General features: G+C 40.3%; 1 long non-coding RNA gene across 1 annotated transcript; it reads left to right on the forward strand.

The window, feature by feature from the left end:
- Positions 1-1347: 1347 nt before the first annotated feature.
- LOC138983775 (uncharacterized) lies at positions 1348-4052 on the forward strand. The gene is made up of 3 exons (XR_011461255.1): positions 1348-1939; positions 2471-2646; positions 3404-4052. It is a non-coding gene; the product is annotated as an uncharacterized lncRNA (long non-coding RNA).
- The last annotated feature ends 2639 nt before the right edge of the window (positions 4053-6691 follow it).

The raw sequence follows: 6691 nt of genomic DNA on the forward strand, positions 1-6691 counted from the left end.
CCGATAACACGTGAGAGGTTGCGAGTTCGACCCTGGGTCAGGGCGTTAGCGGCAATTTTCTCCCCCCTTTCCTAACCTAGGTGGTGGGTTCAAGTGCCAGTCTTTCGGATGAGACGAAAAACCGAGGTCCCTTCGTGTACACTACATTGGGGTGTGCACGTTAAAGATCCCACGATTGAGGACTGGGTGGCCGAGTGGTAACGCACTTGCGCTCGGAATCGAGAGGTTGCGTGTTCGACCCTGGGTCGGGCCGCTATTTTCTCCCCCCTTTCCTAACCTAGATGGTGGGTTCAAGTGCTAGTCTTTCGGATGAGACGAAAAACCGAGGTCCCTTCGTGTACACTATATTGGGGTGTGCACGTTAAAGATCCCACGATTGACAAAAGGGTCTTTCCTGGCAAAATTGTATAGGCATAGATAAAAATGTCCATCAAATACCCGTGTGACTTGGAATAAAGGCCGCGAAAGGTGAACATTCGCCTAACAGGCTTGAGGTTTGCTGGTCGATGTGAATGCGTGATATATTGTGTAAAAAATTCCATCTCACACGGCATAAAAGCGCTTTGAACTTCGGATAAGGCGCTATATAAATAAAGAGAATTATTATTATATATTATTATTGACAAAAGGGTCTTTCCTGGCAAAATTGTATAGGCATAGATAAAAAAAAAAAAAATGTCCACCAAAATACCCGTGTGACTTGGAATAATAGGCCGTGCAAAGTAGGATATGCGCCGAAATGGCTGCGATCTGCTGGTCGATGTGAATGCGTGATGTATTGTGTAAAAAATTCCATCTCACACGGCATAGATAGATCTATCCCTGCGCCTTGAGTCCGAGTCTGGAGATTCGCGCGCGATATAATATACGTTATTTGCGTGTTTGACCAAAATATGACATTTTACACAGATCGAGACAGTCATTGTTCTCCGAGACCGCGCTAGCGGTCGAGGTGAACAATGACTGTCGAGATCTGTGTAAAATGTCATATTTTGGTCAAACACGCAAATAACATTTATGTATCGATCGAATTCCTTTCAGGTACTATGACTTTGTTGTTGTTTTGACGATTGAACGAGCACACAAACACATGCATGCAATCCACATGCAATCAAACACATAAGCTTCATATTTGGGCGTTTCAGGTTGACCGAAACTTCAAAGGAACTACAAAACACACGTCATGTACTCACTTTGTTGTTGTTTTGACATTGAACAGCACACACACATGCAATCAAACACATGACGTTTTTTTTTTATTTAGTTCCTTTGAAGTTTCGGTCAACCCGAAAAGCCAAATTATAAAGTTTTGTCGGCCTCTGACGTCACATGACTCAAAGAAGACCTTTTTCGTATAACCTTTGCCCCCAGCGTTTCGACCAATCAGATTTTAGGGCACGGCAGCCTCTCTCTGATAACCGGAAATAAGGGGCAGCCTGAAATACCTCTTTCACTGTCGGTGCTCGAAGTACTATTGCCAGAGGATTACTTTGAGAAATTCTGCAAGAAAACGGATTATCTTGTTCAAAATCATGAACTAAAAGTCAAGGACATGCACGAAGGTATGGTTTGAAACGGCTATTCGTGGTATATGGACGAAAGACTTGGCGAACTTCCCCTGCATAAGCGAAGCAGAGGTGATCGACCACAGATCTACAGATCTCTGGATCAACTTTCTTACTGATACTACTGCGTCGACGTTCGACAAGTTATACGACGCATCCAGTGCAAAGAATGCAAAACCTTGGTGTAAACGATAGACATACTGTGTGCATAAAATGTCTTTCTGCATGGCACAACAGCTAGTAAGCAACTGTGGTGATCAGACTCAGAGCGAGTGTGCTGACGTCAATGAAGCAGACTCGCAACGAAGTGTATGCTGTTGTGGGGGGACGCTGACCGGACAGGCACTTGGAGCCTACTGCGAGTGTATTGCTGGGTAAGTGTTGTTGGCCTTGTATGTTTTGTGGGATTAACTTGATGGCTGCGTTACTTGGTATCTTACACAATCAGTTTTCATACTCAGTCATATAATGCATGGCACACAAAGTGACAAACACACACAGAGATTCATAATTCTCTACTGAAAATGTCTGCATGCAAAAGCTGTCTTTTTTGACAAAGTTATGAGCAGCATGTTAATGTAATTTCAATCAGTATCTCCAGGAGACCATGCCATGTTGGCTAGGCATGTTCAATAGAATACCAGGTACCTGAGTGCGGAGTTTTATTTAAATGTGTACGTACACATGTGTTTGTGAATCCTCTTGTCAATGAAGGTTATCACTGCAGTAAGATCAAATTCCATTCTGAGCCGGTATATATTTTATATAGATCTATATCAACAGCATGCGCTTACAAGCTCTCTGTAGGAATTCCTAGGAAAGATAAAGTTAATTGTTATTAGCAGGCTAAGGAAAATCAAGATAACACAAACAGAATTTGAATGTGTGTTGTTGTTTTTACCCAGAAAGGACAGTCTTGCAACCATGTGGCTGCCACACTTTTTGCTGCTTCACACTACATGGCTGAAGGAATCGACACTGTGCCAGCAGACAAAACTTGTACACACTACAAATGTATGTGGAAGGGGCATGCTGCCAAGAAAACTGCACCAGCTGCTCTCGATGACATACAAATTGTTAAGTAAGTGTGTATAATAATTAATATTAAGGAAATTAGGGTTGCGTTACCTAGAGGTTTACATCAGAGTGTGATCTATTTTTTTCAGAACATAAGTCTCAAAGTTAAAATATAGAGCTTGTTAACTACAACAGCTACAAGACTGGGGAAAGAGAAACAGTGATATTTATAAAGTGCATCATCAAAAAACTATGCATTTTACATTTAGTCAAGAGACCAGGGCGGTGGTGTATGTTTGTGTGTAGAGCAATTTCTGGAAAACTACAACATTATGTTTAGGTTAAAAACAAACCAGCCCTGAAAGTGGCAAGTATTTTACTCGCCATAGTGAGTAGAAGCATGCAACTGGTGAGTAGAAGTGTTCATCTACTCGCCAAATGCGAGTGAAGATGCTGAATCAAATTGTTGGTTTGGTTCGTAAAATTTGCTCTCTGGCTGGTACGTTTTCAGAATCACTAGCCAGAGGCTAGTGCAAAATTTTTTTACTTTCAGGGCTACAAGCTTAGAAAGTTAAACAGATTTTTTTTAAACACAGGGAAGCGTGATTTCCTGTGGGACAGTTTTGCTACTGCGCTATGCTGGGTTGCCATTTACCTTATTCGACGTGGATGCTGGTTTTCAGCTAAGCATTGTCCTTGTGAAATGTACTGCGTTCAGTATCGTTATACATGTTTGACAGACTGGCGCAACTTGTTTTAGCATTTGTACCCAGCATAAGATTTGCTTTAGTGTCAAGTAAAAAAAAAAATTTCATTTTCAGGTATGCTTCAAGACAAGACAAGTTTTCCCGGACGACTCTTCAAGGCCTCAATTTTGACCCAAGAAGTCCGGATGCCAGGAAGCGCGACTAAGAGATCTTCAACAACCGGTACCAACCGTTTGAAGGCTGCATATAGTTATGATATACTGAACTAGGGTTTTCAAGGTGTGATATTTTTTTCCAATACCAGTTAATTAAGTTGGTAGCAACAGTTAACTGTTCTGTCAAGTGAAAAATGTATGTAGTTTCAATATGGACAGGTAAAATCAGTACTTTGTTTACAGCGAGGGAGGGTACGTAGTGCTGTCACCTCTGTGTGTGAGTTCAGGTTTAATTTTTTAAATGCCTGCAGTTAAGACAGAAGATTGTGGAAGCTGATAAGAACTTGTGTCAGAGGATAGTAAGAAGTGTTTTGGCTTCGTACGGACTATACCATCATCCAGGACTTGTGTGCATTATTCGGAGAACGTATCAGAGCCGAGGACATGTGTTGTGAACAGCGATTCTCAGTGATGAAAGTGTAGTGTGTGTAATGCCGGACTGTGTTCTTCTTCAACTTCGGAATGGCAAGGAGGTATACGTGAGATGTTTTATGATTTGATATCCATGTACTGATGATTTCATTCAATAGCGAAATGTTTGAAATGTTCATTCGTTTTGTGCCATGTTTGTTGTTCAAGAGCGTGTTGTCACCATCCCTTATGAATATGGACGTGTGTGAATGTTGGTGCAGACATGAGCGTTTGAGCGAGTGAATTTAGAAGCCCTGTGCATGAAAGTCATTACCGGACAACCAAATCAGCAAACATAGAAATTCCTTGTCATACACATCGATCTGATCAAGGTAATAATGTTAGCACTTTTTTTCAATTTATTTCACAGTTATTTGTTATTTTTTTGAGGAAATTATAATGCAATTCACCGATTTTAAAAAACATGATTCCAATTGTCTCCCTTGAACAAATTTGTTTGTACAAAATTTGTTACTTACTTTTTTTTTCAAGGCTATATCAAGGAAAATTCTTTTTGAACTGATTGTGGGACCGTGCACAAGCTGACAGACTTGAACTCAAAAGTTGCAGAAGATTCTTGGCTGCGACTTTTGAGTTCAAGCCGATCAGTTTGTGCACAGTCCCAAGATTTGTCTATATTTATTTATCACTTAAAATAAAATACAGTTTTTCTTTTAATTAAACTGTAGATATGTCAAAGACTGTTTTGAATAATTTTGGGGGGTAATTTTCTTTAAGAAATAACTCAAGTGAATGCACAAATTGTGTACTAAAGTGTCGGTACAAGGGAGACAATTTGAAGCCATTTTAAAAAACAAAGCAGTATATTGCATAATAATATCCTTCAATTATAACAAGAAATAAGGAATAAACGTCTCTTGACATGTTGTCTACCTAATTATCTTGATCGCATTTATTTAAAGTGGGAATCGTTATGTTCGTAAGCTCACATACAATCATTTATGAAACAAATTCAGACCAGACCAGAGATTTGATTGATAATGGGCCCTTTATTCTATACAGTACCAGAGTAAATTATATAAACCATTACATGACAAAATAAGCTTCTTGCTCTTTGGAGTGATGTGGCCTTTGGCAGCTCATCAACCCAGTAATGTAGACCTGCCTTTTTTACGAAGTAGGTACATGCATACAGAAAGATCATCATATGTGTAAAACCATACTGCAGTGTCATTTTTCAGTAGAGAATCAACAGAAAAAGAGCGTATGTTCTCCTTCACCTTCATGTTGTCTTTCTTCAAGCCAGAAACATCTTCAGTCAGACGATTAATCACAGAGGCCTGTTATGTAATTGTCATCTGCAGCTCTGCCAACTTGAGGTAGTCTGTGTTCCTATAACAATACCCTCACATGTAGTCGTGTCCCTCTTTGCAAAGGCATGATCTGGCCCTGGTCCTAAGCTCTCACTAGATGCGGAGGGCAAAGGAATGGCTGCTTCTGTAAATACAAAATCAAATGTATACATTAGCAATAGAATTAGCATCAATGATCTTGTTATCAGATTACACATGCATCACACTCACAGCATTTAAGCATGAAAATACATGAGGGAAATAACTCCTGAAATTGAAAAAAAACTTAGGGGTGCGGGAGATGCTCCCCGGAAATTATTTTGGAGTGTTCTATGCAAAATCAAAATTGTAGAAATCTAGTGCTATTTTTGTTGTTGCATCAATTCAATGGTACATTTCTGGGAATAAAAAAAATGATTCAGCATGAGCTTTATCGATGTCTTGAAAACTGCATCACTATCTGTATCAAGTAACCTCCTTAATCTTCTTGATTCAAGAGTCGGTTGATTCAGAGATACTGTAGCAACAGATCTCTGGTTGATTGCATGTGTTCTGCGCGAACTTAGAATCCGGTTTCATTCTAGAATGGACCGGGTCCAGGTTGGAATTCTAACCCTGCGCAAGTACAGGGGTGCCATTCTAGAATGAAACCCTTGAATAAAGGGGGCCGTAATGTTTGTAGGTAAGACAGAGTTGTCTTCCCTTGAATTATCTCCACCTGCACCTTCCCTTTGATAAAATGGGGCTGATTTGTCAACCCCTGAAAAAAATCCTTTGGCGATCTTGCGATGTCATGTCATGTCAAGAAAGTTGACACTCCTGAGTACGCAATAAACAAAGGCAGACCATAGCAAGGGGGACTACCAGGGCGGTATTGTTTGCAGGGCAGTTGTTTTTGTGATGAGAGCCGGTTGCGGCCGCTTGCAATGTCAGCGCTGTCTCCCTCTCGGAAATATCCGGTTTTTTGACAATTTTTTTGACAGACAGACAGACAGACGGTCAGACCGACTAACCGACAGACAGACCAACAGAAGGACAGAGTGAGTTATAGAGCTGTTGTCACAGGTTTTAAAAAAAAGTTGACATTATATCTTCACAATTCAGAAGACCAACTTCATGTATATGAATAAGATTAAAAGTTACAAGCGAGATCGGCAAAACACTGTCAGTCCGGAAATTTCCGTTCGTAGCGATCAGTGCTGAGTGTCTCTCAAAATCGTAATCACTTTCAGAACATCACAATCCCAATTCACGATGTCTTTGAGTAAAGTGTAAAAAACCCGAAAAAAAAACCAACCAAACACACAAAAAACAAAAACAAACAGAAAATCCACATTTGTGGCTTTGGTTGTGTGATAGTCTAACTGAAATGACTATTCCAACTTGGACCCAAATTCCAACCTTGCGCACGGCCGATTCTAGAATGGACCAGCAACAAGGGTTTCATTCTAGAATGGCACCCC

This window comes from Littorina saxatilis, linkage group LG13 (assembly GCF_037325665.1).
Source record: "Littorina saxatilis isolate snail1 linkage group LG13, US_GU_Lsax_2.0, whole genome shotgun sequence".
Classification (NCBI taxonomy): Eukaryota; Metazoa; Mollusca; class Gastropoda; order Littorinimorpha; family Littorinidae; genus Littorina; species Littorina saxatilis.